The sequence below is a fragment of the Lethenteron reissneri genome, unplaced genomic scaffold, assembly GCF_015708825.2.
Source record: "Lethenteron reissneri isolate LAM-NWPU_2019-01 unplaced genomic scaffold, ASM1570882v1 scaffold_115, whole genome shotgun sequence".
Classification (NCBI taxonomy): domain Eukaryota; kingdom Metazoa; phylum Chordata; class Hyperoartia; order Petromyzontiformes; family Petromyzontidae; genus Lethenteron; species Lethenteron reissneri.
In genome coordinates this window covers 650,735-666,364 of record NW_026890838.1, presented here as the reverse complement: position 1 = coordinate 666,364, position 15,630 = coordinate 650,735, and the positions used below count along the sequence as shown (strand labels likewise).

At 53.4% G+C, this 15,630-nt stretch overlaps 2 protein-coding genes across 4 annotated transcripts in view; one reads left to right on the top strand and one right to left on the bottom strand.

Moving 5' to 3' along the window:
- Positions 1-15,630, bottom strand: part of LOC133361624 (zinc finger protein 664-like) — a 346,361-nt gene that overhangs the window by 123,097 nt on the left and 207,634 nt on the right. The window lies entirely within an intron of this gene.
- Positions 1-15,630, top strand: part of LOC133361596 (oocyte zinc finger protein XlCOF6-like) — a 61,968-nt gene that overhangs the window by 36,325 nt on the left and 10,013 nt on the right. Inside the window, exon 1 of one of the 3 annotated variants that reach the window (XM_061580531.1) lies at positions 3,076-3,130. The exons of the other annotated variants lie outside the window; for them this stretch is intronic. The gene's annotated coding sequence lies outside the window, so the exon portion shown is untranslated. Of the gene's footprint in view, positions 1-3,075; positions 3,131-15,630 lie in introns of those variants that run through there. 3 annotated transcript variants of the gene reach the window in all.

Here is a 15,630-nt window from a genome sequence, read left to right as displayed (position 1 = left end):
AGTCTATGTATGTGTGTGTAAGTCCATGTGTGTGTGTCTTAGTCGATATGTGTCTATGTAAGTACATGTGTGTTTACGTCAATGTGTGTGTGAGTCCACGTATGTCTGTGTGAGTCGATGTGTGTGTGTGAGTCGTATGTGTGTCAGTCTATGTCTGTGTGTGTCAGTCCATGGGCGTCTGTGTTGGTCGCTTTGTGTGCATGGCTCCATGTCAGTCAGTGTAAGTCCATTTCTTTGCGTGTCTGTAGGTCCGTGTGTGTGTGAGTGAATGTATGTACTTTATTGACCTGCTCAAGGCCTATGATACCATCAGTAGGCCTGGCCTCTGGGTTGTTTTTCATGCTTTCGGAGTCCCTCAAACTTTGCTCACGATCCTTAAGGACCTTCATGATGGTGAGCGGCCCTGCGTCAAACTACGTGGCCGTCAGTCAGAGCCATTCCCTCTACACCTTGGGGTGTGACAGGGATGTCCTCTGGCTCCACATTATTTAAAATCTTTTGACCACGTAGTTCGTGAAGCCTTCAATGGCTGTACCTGATCAATTACCATATGGTGCAGATACAATGGGGGCTGATCGATGCCTGGGTGCGGTCAACGGATGCCTCCCTATTGCTCAACCATGTTATGTATACCGATGCTCTGGTGATTGCTGCTCACTGCTGCTGAACCTGGAGCTTGCCACTAAGAGGTGGGGCCTTACCATCAGCCCCACCAAAACTAACCACCTGCCTGGGTATTTTGTACCATCGAACAATTCACCCCCACAGCTCACAATTCGTGATGCGCCAGTTGTGGAGAGATTGCCGAGATTCCCATACCTGCCCAGTGTGCTCATGACCAGCTCCGGTTTAACAGCAGAAGTCTCACTTCAAATCAGTCGAGCGCCATTATCTTTTCATCGGCTACGTTATGCTGTGTGGAAGCTACCTGGTCTGTCGCTCCGCACGAAGCTTCAGCTCTTCTCGGCCATGGTAATTTCCTCCCTTCTATACGCTTGCGAAACGTGCATCCCCCTAATGGAGCATCTTCGCCGGTTAGAAACATTTAGGCTGGCCTGCTAACGATCCATCCTGGGTTTAACCATATATGTGTGTGTGCTTCTAAGTCTATGTGTTTCTATGTGTGTGGGTCAATGTCTGTGTGTAAGTGCATGTGTGTGTCTGCCTTTTTCGCCCGAGCAACGCCGGGTACTTACCGCTAGTCAGTATATAAGATAGTCTCTTGGATTTCCCTTCACTTGATACAGTAAATTTGGCTGTGACGGTCCCACCTGAAGACGGAGACTTGTGTTGCCTCCGAAACGTGATTGTAATTATTTTCATTTATTATTTTATTTTTATTATTTTTACCTACGTGACTTTACCGAAAAACCTAAGAGTATGGACTAGGCCGTTATCACATTTAAACTCGATAAACAAAGTGAATAAATCTTAAATTATAATAAATATCCGTGTGTTTGTATCTTGTATTATGAACCCGGTGACCCGAGTACGATGTATTGTGCATAAATTGACACAAATTTACAAACTTTTTAAATAATCAAAAAGCCATGGGCTTTAGGCAAGGTGCTTACGGACTAGGCCCTAAATCACATTCAAACTCATTAACATTAAATAAACGTTAATAAACCTTACAATTAGAATAAATAAACATTCATTTGTATTGAATACTGTAATGAATACAGATATGTACATTTATACTGACACGAGAGAGATGAAGGAAAGGGATGATTACGGACAAATGGAAAAAGAACACGATTAAACCCGAGTTAAACGATTTAACCCCCCTGCACCCGCCAATCTCTCAATTTAAACACACACGGCTCACTCACACACACAGCTCACTCACACAGTCACGCAGCACAACTCAAACGCCGCCGCCATCTTCTTTGATTGCTTGTGTTGCGATCAAAACGTCGTGATATTGTTATTATTGAGAATAGGTTTTACCCTTTTGTCTAGCAACAAAAGAGGTGTTAAGATGGCAAACACCAAACTGAAACCTTTTAGAAGGAATCATGTCTGCATTAACCACAATGCTTGTGGTCAGAATGCAAAAAGAAACGTACTCTGATAATTGCATTATCTTTGGTTCCTTCGGTAAAGTCACGTAGGCTCAAGAGAAAGGTGTCTCTGAGCCTAGGCTCAAGAGAAAGTTGTATCTTATGTGGACTAATCAGTTTCAAAGATAATGCATATGTAGTGGGTACAGAGGGAGAGCGAGGCTTCTTGGAGCTAACACAAGGGGTAGCTGCCCCTTCCACCAGATAACTGGGAAGGTGGTCCCTCCAGCCTAACTCGCCCTAACGCGACTGGGGGAGGGAGCCGTCAAGCCGGACTCCGACTCGAGTCCTGGTCTTGACCCCGGGCGTCTTCATGTCTTGAGACCAGCAACAACCGCCGGACCTGTTGAGGGGTCCGGCTTATATTCCCAGTCCCGGGGCCTCCCACGCCCCTAGGCACGCCTTCTTCTCGACCTTTCCAGAGGCTCCTGGAACCGGTCCCGGGGTCCCCCAGCCCCCCTCTTTGGGGGCCCCACCCCCAGTACCTCCGGCAACCAGCCCTCTGGGTTCATCCGGAGTGCCATGGCCCCCTGTCACCCCTGCGCCACTCCCGGCGCCACTCCCGGCGCTCTCGCCCCATAGCCTCGAAGGGCTGCAACTGCATACGGAGTGCACGTTGCACAACTGCTGTTGCTGTAGGTTGTGTGAGCAGCATGTCCCGTGCTTCACATACGGGCCGGTCTAAGAGTACGTTTTTTTGTTTGCATTTTTACCACAATTCTGGTTAATGCAGACATGATTCCTTGTAAAAGGTGTCAGTTTGGTGTTTTAACATCTTAACACCTGTTTTTGTTGCCAGAAAATGGGGAAAACCTATTCCCATACTTTGGTGCTGGCAAAGGAGGTCCCATAATTGTTATTATTTTTTCTATCCTTATTTGTACTGTACAAAGCTACGCTTAGTTACTGGCGGCTCATTAACATAATGTATTCAGCTACACCGCCGCTCGTTGGGGAGGAGATTGTGTTGATCCCTGCAAGTGACGTCATGTCACCTCCTGCTGCTGCGTGACGTCACGAGATACCAGGAAGCTGCTGCACTGCGCGCGCTCTCACTGAGATCAGAGGTGAGAAGTTCACATCGTGGTGGTTGTTGTTGTTTACCCAGGTAGAGCCTCGCATCTTCTTTCTCGTAGGGATATCAATTGAGGAGCAGCAAGTATGGAATCGATGTCCAGGTTGGAACATTACAACGCGGGGCCTAGTCATGCGGGGCTTTGCCTCCTGCCCTCGCCTGATGGCATTTGCTTTAATTCTCTGCTTAAGTTTAATTTGTCTTCATCTGGCTCACTACTTTGAAAGTTTGTTTATTTTAAGTATTTAGTTTTTTTTCTCTTACCAGGCCAAGCCCACTTGAGCTATACTGCTCTTTTCCAGAAGCCACCTGCCCACAACAAAATGGCTTAGCAACGTGTGGAAATGTATATCAGTCAAATACTCTAAACGCGTGGTGATGTTGACTCTAAATGTGGAGGAAAATCCACGCGACCACGGGAGAGAGACACGCAAACTCCAAATATACATCTGTAATACAGGTTTGTTTGGGTTAAATCGTGTAGTTAAACCCCCACCACCCGACACAGCCAACTAGTAAGGGTTGTCACGTAAACAGAACGTGGCCAATTCGTCACTAGTACAGCACACCGGTTGTGTGTTGGAGAGCCAAGCCACAACATTTACAATCTTGAATACTACAGTAATTACAAACAGCTTCATTAGGCGACAACCAAATGTGGCTTGGCTCAGGAAATATAAATCGGCTCACTGCGATTATAGCTCAGCATGCTAACCGTTGCACTACCACTCCCCACTCACGCACAAACATCATCGAAAGTATAGTATTTATTCAGTACTAGCTAATTTACTTGGCTTCGCACAGGTCTAAGTAATCAAACATTGAGTAACTAGCGTTAAGAACCCGGCGTTGCCCGGGCGATAAAGGCAGATAGATAAATGGACTTACACATAGACATCGATCCACACACATAGAAACACATCGACTTAGACGCACACATGGTTAAACCAAGAATGGATCGTTAGCAGGCCAGCCTAAATGTTTCTAACCGGCGAAGATGTTCTATTAGGGGGGTGCACGTTTCGCAAGTGTAGAGAAGGGAGGGAATTAGCGTGGGCGAGAAGACCTGGAGCTTCATGCGGAGCGAGAGACCAGGTAGCTTCCACACAGCGTAACGCAGCCGATAAAAAGATAATGGCGCTCGACTGATTTGGAATGAGACCTCTGCTGTTAAACCGGAGCCAGTCATGAGCACATTGGCCAAGTATGGGAATCTCTCCAAACTCTCCACAACTGCCGCTCACCAATTGTCAGTTGTGGGGGGGTGGATTGTCTGATGGTACAAAATACCCAGGCACGTGCTTAGTTTTGGTGGGGCTGATGGTAAGCCACCACCTCTTAGTGGCAAGCTCCATGTTCAGCAGCAGTGCCTCCAACTCCTCCTCTGAGTGAGCAGCAATCACCAGAGCATCGGCATACATAACATGTTTGAGCAATAGGGAGCCATCCCTTGACCGCACCCGGGCATCGATCAGCCTCCCATTGTATCTGTACCATATGGTAATTCCTCCAGTACAGCCATTGAAGGCTTTACGAACTATGTGGTCAAAAGATATGTTAAATAATGTGGGAGCCAGAGGACCTCCCTGTCACACCCCAAGGTGTAGAGGTAATGGCTCTGACTGACGGCCACATAGTTTGACGCGGGGCCGCTCACCATCATGAAGGTCCTTAACGATCGTGAGCAAAGGGTGAGGTACTCCGTAAGAATGAAGAACAACCCAGAGGCCAGGCCTACTGATGGTGTTAGAGGCCTTGAGCAGGTCAATAAAGCACATACATTCACTCACACGCACACATGGACCTACAGACACGCAAAGAAATTGACTTACAATGACTCACATAGAGCCACGTACACAAAGCGGCCATGGACTGACACACACAGACATATCGACTCACACACATGTAGGGGTGTTACGGAGGGGCTATTATACATGGGATCACACGGGAAACAAACACAGTGGGCGTGGCTACGTGAGTGCACGGGGAGGTGATCTCAACGACGTCCGCACCGGGGAGCCTGGGGGGCTGCCCGGAGTTGAGATCCCCCGGGGCCCCACCCCTCAGCCGGGGTTTGGTATAAAAGGGGATGAGCCGGAGGGCTCGGGGATGTAATGTTAAAGATTAACCAGTGAAGACTGAAGATCGTCCAGATAGAGCCCTGGACTCCCCTGGGTCGCCGCCCTTATCAGGGCCGCACAGGACCGAGCCAGCGGCGTGGTCCCGAGAGCCAGAGCCGGTGCTGTTATCAGAGCTGGTCTGGGACTCCGGGTACCGTAAGCCCGACTTACCAGTGTCGGGCCAGATAGCCTCCCCTAGCCCGTTATTGGAGGACTAGGAGGTAGGCTAGACGTAGCTAGAAAGTGTATCCCCAGGTAGACGGGTGAGGGGGTCGATACCCCCTCCAGTGTTATATACCCACGATTGTGCTGTACTGAATAAATACGTGTGCCTCCAACTCCGGCGTCCAAGAGTCTTCAACTATATTACATCTGGTGACAGAAGTGAACGACCACGAACATGGACACGGGCCGGACAGCTCGAGCCGGGGTACCGGAGGCAGAGGACACCGCTGCAGTTGTGGAGCCCGAGACGGCTGAAGATGGCACCGAGCAGCCGGGGCCGGATGCATCCATACCGCAGCATCGGGATGGAGGGGAGACGTCGACAGAAGGACTGAGGCTGGCCCACGCGAGACTGGCGGAGCTGCTGTACGCTGCTGCCGCCACGCTGGAACAGATCACACGGCTGGGGGCTGGTGGACCGCCACGGAGCGACGACAGCCGACGACCGGTGCGCCTTCCCGCCATTTCGACGGGGCCCGACTTCGAATCTCCCGCCATCGCCGCAGCAGCTGCTGAGGGCGTGGCCGGCCTGAACCTCGCGTCCGACGTCGGCCGTACAGTGGCTGCCGCGTCATCACCAGCGGACAGAGCGTCACCACTGGTGCGACTGGCGATGCCATCCGTCGTTCGCGCCGAAGCCAAGCCGAGTGACGGGGACAACGGAGAGCGAGCTTCCACGGCGGCCGCTGCGCTGCACCAACGGCTATCTCCACTCAAGGAGTTTGTGGGCGAGGATGGCGACTGGGGCGGCTTCCAGTGGCGCTTCCTCGCACACCAGGAAATGGCGCAGTGGACAGATGCCGAGGCTCTCCGCGCGCTGCCGGCGCTCCTCGACGGCGACGCCCTCGCCACTCTTACATCGGCGCCGAGGGACAAACGCTCCACTGCTACAGATGGCGCTGCAGCTGCTGGCTGCAGTCTACGGACCATCGTCGGACTGCAGGCAGCTCTTCTATGATCGCCAGCGGGGTGCAAAGGAGTCGCCCCTGGCGTATCGTACGAGTCTCCTGGCACTGGCAAAGACGGCCTTCCCACGAATGGACAACGAAGGCATGGACGCGATGGTAACGGAAAAGATCCTCCTGCTGGCGGACGACCTGGACATCGCCGTCGTTGCACAGGACGACGCAGAAATGTGTTCCCTCCAGGCTGCACGACTCCTCCACGCCAACCTACTCTCGCAGCGACGGAAGGCCAGCAAGGCCGGGCGTGCTGTGGCTGCAGCGACCCTCCCGGCGGAGGAAATTTGCGCCATCGACCATCAACTGCAGCAGAGAGCGGGAGTACGGGCGGGCCGGGACGGATCGAGCCGCCTCGACCATCCATCATCGTCGCCAGCGCTCCCGCGCTGTTACAACTGCGGCATCCGGGGCCATGTCGCCTCGGGGTGCCGCTCTCCTCGGCAGCGCGGGACGACGCCTCGACAGGACGCCGGCCCTCCTCCCAAGCTCCATCAACATAACCCGGCGAGTCGCGGCACCCCTCATGTTTGGCCCACACACACACCCGTCACACATTCGCACGCCGCAACGAACGGAGGGCCGACATTGCGCACCGTCCCGCCAACACGCACCACTATGGGGACTCATATCGAACCCAGGCAGTGGTCCGTGTTGGCCCATCGCGTTGTGGCTGGATCGTCGGGGTCGTCAGCCGTTGTGGGGCACATTGACGGGGTTGAGGTGCGCATCCTGGTCGATACAGGAGCATCGGCGACCATCATTTCGGAACTAATTTACAATATTCTCCCTGTCCAGAGCCGTCCTTTGCTGCCCGTTAACGTGCCATTCTATGCTGCTAACGGGGGCTCACTTGGCATCATTGGACAAATTCGTGCGCAAATTTGTATCGGTGATATTAAATTGTCTGGCCCGATTTTTGTTTCCTCCTCGCTGGCGGTTCCGTGCCTGCTGGGGACGGACTTCCTGGGCAAAATGCCGATTCGTATTTTAATCGACCAGGGCTGCATTGAGCTCCCGTCGGGCCGACGCATGGCGTTTCTGCCGTCCCCCGTTGCGAGTCGGACGGCGTTCGCGACGGTACCGGCGTTCGTCGATAGAACAGTACGCGTACCGCCGGGGGCACAAATGTTGGTATCTCTGAAACTTCGTCGGCCCTTCGCTAAAGGCATGGGGGATCAGGGGGTTCTGCTGGGGCCGTCTAGGGCCGGGGTTAGCGGACCTCATTTAATTCCGGCCCAGACCATCGTTAAAGGGGACGGGGATCCTTTCATCGCGGTCCTCAATGTGGGGTCGCAGACGGTGGTGGTTCCACAGGGGACCGTGCTTGTTCACGCAACGCCGGTGCCCTGTGAGGAACCCGTCGCGAATCACATAAGCACTGTCCCTCTGCCGCGACCACATTCGGACAGCGATGAAGGGTGGCTCGAGGCGCTTTGTGCGGGATCGACGGACCTGTCGGATTTAGAGCGTCAAAAGCTTAAAACACTGCTGCGTGAATTTTCCGACGTTTTCAGTCGGAATAAATTCGATTTGGGCTGTACCCATCTGCTGCGTCACCATATTGATACAGGTGACAGCGCGCCAATACGCCAGAATCCTTTTCGGTTAAGTCCCGCCGAAAAGGACCATGTCAAATTGGCCGTTGATGACATGTTAGCCGCCGACATCATTTCTCCCTCTACCAGCCCTTGGGGAGCGCCGATCGTCCTGGTTAAAAAACAGGACGGCCCGTTGCATTTTTGCGTCGATTTTCGTCGCCTCAACAAAATTTCTGTTGCCGACGAATACCCGCTCCCACGGATGGACGAATCGCTTGACGCCTTGGCGGGAGCGCGATTCTTCTCCACATTGGATTTGCTTTCGGGATTCTGGCAGCTTCCTCTGGACGATGATTCAAAGCCTAAAACTGCATTCCGTACACCGCACGGCCTGTTCCAATTCAACCGGTTGCCGATGGGACTCCACTCAGCGCCGGCAACTTTCCAGCGATTGATGGAATTGGTTTTGGCTGGATTGCAATGGGACTCGTGTTTGATTTATTTGGATGACGTTATCGTCTTTAGTAAAACATTTGACGAACATCTCCAGAGGTTGCGGGCGGTTTTCCTCAAGATGCGGGCTGCTAATTTGAAGTTTAAACCCCAAAAATGTCATCTGTTACGCGAATCTGTGCGTTATTTGGGACACATCGTCGGGCGCTCAGGTATTGCTACCGATCCCGCCAAAACGCAGTGCGTCAGCTCCTGGCCGACTCCCACCTCGGTGGGTGAGGTCAGGAGTTTTATTGGATTCGCGTCGTACTACCGACGGTTTGTCGCGGATTTTGCGACGATTGCGAAACCCCTACACGCTTTGACGTCAAAGGGGGTTCGGTTTCATTGGGGACAGGAGGAGGAGGCTGCTTTCCGCTCCCTTCGGGACGCTCTGGTAAAAGCTCCTCCCTTGGTTTACCCAGATTTTTCTAAACCCTTTTTGCTCGACACCGATGCGAGCAACACGGGTATTGGGGGCGTGCTTTCCCAGGTGGTTGACGGCGTGGAACGGGTAGTCGCGTACGGTAGTCGGGTGTTGTCTTCAGCGGAGCAAAGATATTGTGTCACCCGTCGGGAACTGTTGGCAATTGTCTATTTCATCCAACAGTATCGCCCATATCTGTACGGTCGGCATTTCACCGTCCGCACAGATCATGCGGCACTACAGTACGCCCTGCGAGTTCAACCATCGGGACAATTGTCTCGATGGTTGGAGATTCTCCAGGACTTTGATTTTGAAACTACGTACCGTAAGGGCGTTTGCCACACCAATGCGGACGCTCTGTCGCGCATGCCAACCACCTCCGAATGCGCATGCCTCCTGGGGTCGGGACGTTGCAGGCCTCCGGGGGAGATATCTGTTCCGGTCTTGGCGGCCGCCGACGACGCAACGTCGATGACGAATTCGATCGCACAACAGGGAAAAGATTCCCTGTTGGGGTTGCCTGTCACTGAATGGGGGCGCCTCCAGATGGAGGATACCTCTCTCCTCGCGTTGCGTCGTCGCGTCGGCGGTGCTGGGCGGGGGAGGGGTGATGCCGACTCATGGGAAATGGTCCAGGGTCTGCTGATGCATTGGGACGGGAGATCCCATCGACACCGGCTGGTAGTCCCTTCTGGGTTGCGGGGTAAGGTGGTGTGGGCCGCTCATGAGTGCCTCCTCCACCTGGGGACCCAAAAGACCCTCGCCTTGCTCCAGCTTGATTTTTTTTGGCCAGGCATGACAAGGGATGTCGGGGATTTGTTGGGGTCATGCCCTCGGTGTGCACAACGGAAACCACCAGCACGGGAGTCTAACCCGCCTTTGCAATCGATCAAAGTCTCCAGAGTGAACGAACTTGTCGCGCTGGATATTCTGGGCCCATTCCCCACCACCCCCAGGGGAAATAGATATTTGTTGACCGGTGTGGAATACTTTACGCGCTGGCCTATGGCCTGGCCCCTTGCCAACCAGTCGGTAGCTGCCATCGTGGAGGCCTTTGTCCAGGGATACGTCCTGGACAAAGGTGCTCCGGAGCGACTGCTGACCGACCAGGGCAAAAATTTTTCCGGCAAACTACTCCAACAAGTCTGTGAGCTCCTGGGCACGAAAAAAATTCGTACCTCCCCGTATCACCCGCAAACTGACGGGATGGTCGAGCGTCTGCATCGAACCATCACGTCGATGTTGTCACAGCAGGTTTCGGACTCACAGACCGATTGGGACCTGCAAATTCAAGGGGTCTTGGCAGCATACCGAATGGCCCCCCATGCGGCAACGGGATTTTCCCCCTTCTTCCTCATGTATGGCCGCGAACCTGACCCGCCTGTTCGGGCCCAGCTGCAGATCCCCGCGCCGCAGGGTAAAACTAAATTGGCCGATCATGTTAAATTTAATCTTGCCAAATTGACAGAGGCACGGGATGCAGTGGAAGCCGGGGGACAAGGCATGGCTGCACTGTCCACAGGTGCCACTTGCAACCTCCTCTAAACTGGTGCGGCTGTGGCGGGGTCCTGTGGAAGTGGTTGAGGTTTTGCGGCCACAGTGCGTACGCATCAAATGGGGGAAGCGGCGCTGGTTTGTACACCCCTCCAGATTAAAACCCTTCGTTGTGGTACAAATTCCCACTTCACACACGCGTGGCCAAACATGTGGGGGGTCGACCGACTCACTGGGTCCGTCTCCGTTGCTCTCACCTAACGTGTTGCCGGCTGTGCTACCCCCAGGTGCATCAGGAGTGACGGGCTTACGCCCGACGACCCCGCCTGGGGATGCCGAGGGTCTCGCGGCATCAAAAAGAGACTCACTCGGAGACGGACGGTTGCCACCCGACAGCCCGCCATCCGGGGTTGCCCCGTGTGACGGGCCTGCTGCAAGGACGCGCGCAAGAATGCGCAGACTCTTGTGATGCCGAAAAAAAACATTTCTCACATGCTATGTTCATTGTGGATTGTGTGGAGGGGTGTGTTCCCTGCGCATCGTATGTTGTGTTCACTGTATGTCGTGGGTGTGGTGTGGTTCCCTGCAAATTGTATATAGGGCGTTTTTACGGAATTCGTATTTATTCGGGGGGGGTGCGTTGGGTTATTTTTCCTTCTTGCTGTTGTTGTTCTTGTTGTTGTTCTCCTTCTCGTTATTGTTGAAAAAAAAATTGTGAGGCACACGCGGGGTCAAGGGGTAAATAAACTTTTATTGTCGTTTTGTTGCAGCCGGGACGGCTGCGAGCTGTACGGGGGGGGGGGGGTGATGTAGGGGTGTTACGGAGGGGCTGTTATACATGGGATCACACGGGAAACAAACACAGTGGGCGTGGCTACGTGAGTGCACGGGGAGGTGATCTCAACGACGTCCGCACCGGGGAGCCTGGGGGGCTGCCCGGAGTTGAGATCCCCCGGGGCCCCACCCCTCAGCCGGGGTTTGGTATAAAAGGGGATGAGCCGGAGGGCTCGGGGATATAATGTTAAAGCTAAACCAGTGAAGACCGAAGATCGTCCAGATAGAGCCCTGGACTCCCCTGGGTCGCCGCCCTTATCAGGGCCGCACAGGACCGAGCCAGCGGCGTGGTCCCGAGAGCCAGAGCCGGTGCTCTTATCAGAGCTGGTCTGGGACTCCGGGTACCGTAAGCCCGACTTACCAGTGTCGGGCCAGATAGCCTCCCCTAGCCCGTTAGTGGAGGACTAGGAGGTAGGCTAGACATAGCTAGAAAGTGTATCCCCAGGTAGACGGGTGAGGGGGCCGATACCCCCTCCAGTGTTATATACCCACGATTGTGCTGTACTGAATAAATACGTGTGCCTCCAACTCCGGCGTCCAAGAGTCTATAACTATATTACACACACACAAACACATGGACTTACACATGGACTCACAAAGCATTGACATCCACTTTAGATACACACACATGGAGTTACACACACATATATCGACGTACACACATACAGCGACTCACACACACATCGACTCACACACAGACATACGTGGACTCACACACATTGACGTAAAGGACATGTACTTACACACACACATATCGACTAAGACACACACACATAGACTTACACACACATACATAGACTGACACACTCATTGCCCTACACAAACATACACATATGGACTGTGACACACAGACATGTACTTTAGATACACACACTTGGATTAACACACACGCATTGACTTACATACACACATCAAGTGACACACATATGTATGGACTTACACACACATGTGGACTAACACAGACATATGGACTGACACACATACACATCGACGTACACACACACATCGACTGACACACATAGACACACAAACGCACATTGACTTACACAGTCAGATGGAGCCATGCACAACAACAACCGCCACTCGCCACTAAGTGGCGGTGACGTCACCACGATGCTTGTGCCAGGCATGTGCATCTTGAGGCCACGTGAAGTGTCGAACGCCCGCTGGCAGGAGGTCACGGGGCAGACCCAGGTGCCACGGGTCGACTGACTGAGATGACCGAAATGACTGGCTGATGCACCACCTGTGCCCCCTACTGTGCCAACTTGCTGTGCTTTAGCCACCCGGCGCTCCGCTCATTGTTGTGAGCGTCGCTCCTCCACCCTCTTTTGTTGCTGGAAGGCGACTGCCTTCAACTGCCCAGTAGCGTCCTTCACGAGCCTCCTCCACAGAGGCCTATCTTGACACCGCTGGTACCAGTCATCGGCAAGTCCACTCAGCTCCACATCCTCCTGTACCACATCACTCCATCTCTTCTCTAGCCCGTGCCGTGCCCGTTTAGCCACCTCGATCCGGCCGAACAAAAGCTGTTTCGGCATGCGGTGGCTGGGCATGCGGGCTACATGACCCAGCCAACGCAGCCTTGCCTGCCGGAGGAGCTCACTGATGGGACTTTGCCCAGATCTTTCAAGGATTTGTGAGCTCCTCACAACAATCCAGCCTGGTTAAACTCAGGATAGATCGTAGGCAGGCCAGCCTAAATGTTTCCAACCGGCCAAGATGCTCCATTAGGGGGGTCCACGTTTCGCAAGCACAGAGAAGGGAGGGAATGACTGTGGCCGAGAAGACTTGAAGCTTCGTGCGGAGCGACAGACCAGGTAGCTTCCTCACAGCGTTACGCAACCCATGAAAAGATATTGCCGCTCGACTGATTCGGAGTGAGACCTCTGCTGTTAAACTGGAGCCGGTCATAAGCACACTGCCCAGGTATGGGAAACTCTCCATTCTCTCCACTACTGCCCCATCACCGATTGGGAGTTGTGGGGGTGGAGTGTCCGATGGTACAAAAATACCCAGGCAGGTGCTTCGTTTTGGTGGGGCTGATGGTAAGGCCTCACCTCCTAGTGGCACGCTCCAGTCTCAGCAGCAGCGTCTCCAACTCCTCCTCTGAATGAGCAGCTATTACCAAAACATCGGCATACATAACGTGGTTGACCAATAGGGAGCCATCCCTTGATCTCACCCGGGCATCGATCAGCCTCTCATGTCTGTACCAAATGAAGATTCCCCCGGTATAGCTATTGAAGGCTTCATGAACTACGTAATCAAAATAGATATTAAATAATGTGGGAGCCAGAAGACAGCCCTGTCGCACCGCAAGTTATACAGGGAAAGGCTCTGACTCCGGGCCACGTAGTTTAACCCGGGCCCGCTCACCATCATGAAGGTCCTTAATGATCGTGAGCAGAGGGTCAGGGACTCCGAAAGCACGAAGAACTACCCAGAGCCCAGGCCTATTGATGGTATCATAGGCCTTGACCAACTCAATAAAGCAGAGATGTAGGTCTTGTTTAAATTCCCTACACCTCTGCTGTAGCAGACAGACAGAAAATATGGCATCTTTGCAGGACCGCCCTTTTCTGAAACCGAATTGGGGTTCCGCAAGCCTCTCCTCAGCGTGCCTAGCAAGGCGATGTTGAATAATCCTTGCCAGCACCTTTCCCGGCACACTGAGGAGTGAGATGCCCCTGTAGTTGTTACAGTCTGTGCGGTCCCCCTTCTTAAAGAGGGGGACCACCAGGCATCCTTCCAATCCTGCGGAACCCGTCCAGCGGTCTAGACTGTTGTTATGATGTCATATAGAGCAGTCTGTGCCCAAACGCTACCCTCCCTCAGCATTTCGCTTGGGAGATCATCTCTGCCCTGTGCCTTTCCTGGTCTCAGACTCTGGATCGCCTTCAGTACTTCCTCAACAGATGGCACCTCAGCCAGCCACTCAGAGGGGGTGACCTCTTCCAATGTTTTAGGCACCGCAGCCTCAGCAGGGTTATCCCCACTTTGTGCCATGATGTTTTCCTGGCTGAGGGATTTCCCCTCCCCCAGGACCTCACAGAAATGCTCAGAAAATTTGCAAACCTGTTCCTGGGGGTCGGAGATTGGATCACCGTTTTTTCTCCTAATGATGGTAATAGGTGTGGCACTGCTTTGTGATCGCGGGCCACTGAGACAGACTCCATCTCCTCAGCAACCCGCGACCACCACTCATCCTTGCAGTGCCTTACGGCTCTCTGAACCTCCGAGCGAAGGCTGCGTTAAGCCGCCTCATTCTCTGACGTGGGATGCTGTAGCTGATGAGAGTGGGCCTGTCGCTTTTTCTCAACTATCCTGAACACTTCCTCTGTCAGCCAGGGTATTTGGGGAGGTCTGGACCGCGTACCCAAAGCAGCCATTGCAGCTACATGAGTCACACTCCTAAACCTCGCCCATTTACCCTCGACATAAGGAAGAGTGGGGCACGATGCCAACCCCAGCTTCAAGCGATGATGAGATTCTCGCTTGCAACTTTAATCAGCTAACTGAGACCAGGCCACTTTAGGTTGGAATGGTGTCCTTGGTGTACACCCACCACCGGAGTGGAAGAATGGCAGGCACATCTTACAGATGACTAGTCGATGGTCAGAGGGCAGATCAGCTCCACGGTAGGTCCTGGTGTCAAGGACATGGGCTCGCATCCGCTGGTCCGTCACTATGTATTCCAGCAGATGTTCTTGCTTGTACCCGGCATGCATCCATGATGTTGTGTGGATGTGCCGATGCCGGAAGAGCGTGTTGGTAATTACAAGCCCATGGGCTGCACAAACATCTAGCAGCCTCCTACTGTTGTTATTGAGCTGATCTGGCCCATGCCTTCCAATCACTCCAGACCAAGTGCCAGCATCATGACCAACTCGGGCATTGAAGTCACCCAACAAGATGACTCTGTCCCGTGTGGCCACCTTAGCCAGCACCTGAAAGAGGTCATAGAAGGCATCCGACTCATCGGCTTTGCCTGCATCCCTCCACGGATGTTCGTCTTTGGTGGGGGCATAAGTAACCACGACCACCACTCCTCGTTTCCGGTTGATGGGAAGGTGAGCCCAAAGTAGCCTGGGGCTTACAGCTTACCACACCTCACCGCCACGCTCCCACGCCCCTTTCATTCTTTTGTTCAGAAGACAAGCCATACCCTGTTGTTTGGCAGTCTCCTGCCCCGAGAAGAGGACTGTCCACCCCTCATGGTAGCAGGAGCCAGAACCGGTCCACCGGACCTCCTGAATGCCACAGAGATCCAGGCGGTACCGGTCCAGCTCCCGACAAAGGAGTGGCAACCTCTCCTCCACAGTGAGCATTCGAACATTCCACGTGGCCATCCGTAGTGACTTTTCATTGTTTCTGGAGGAGCCCCGAGGGTGAAGATT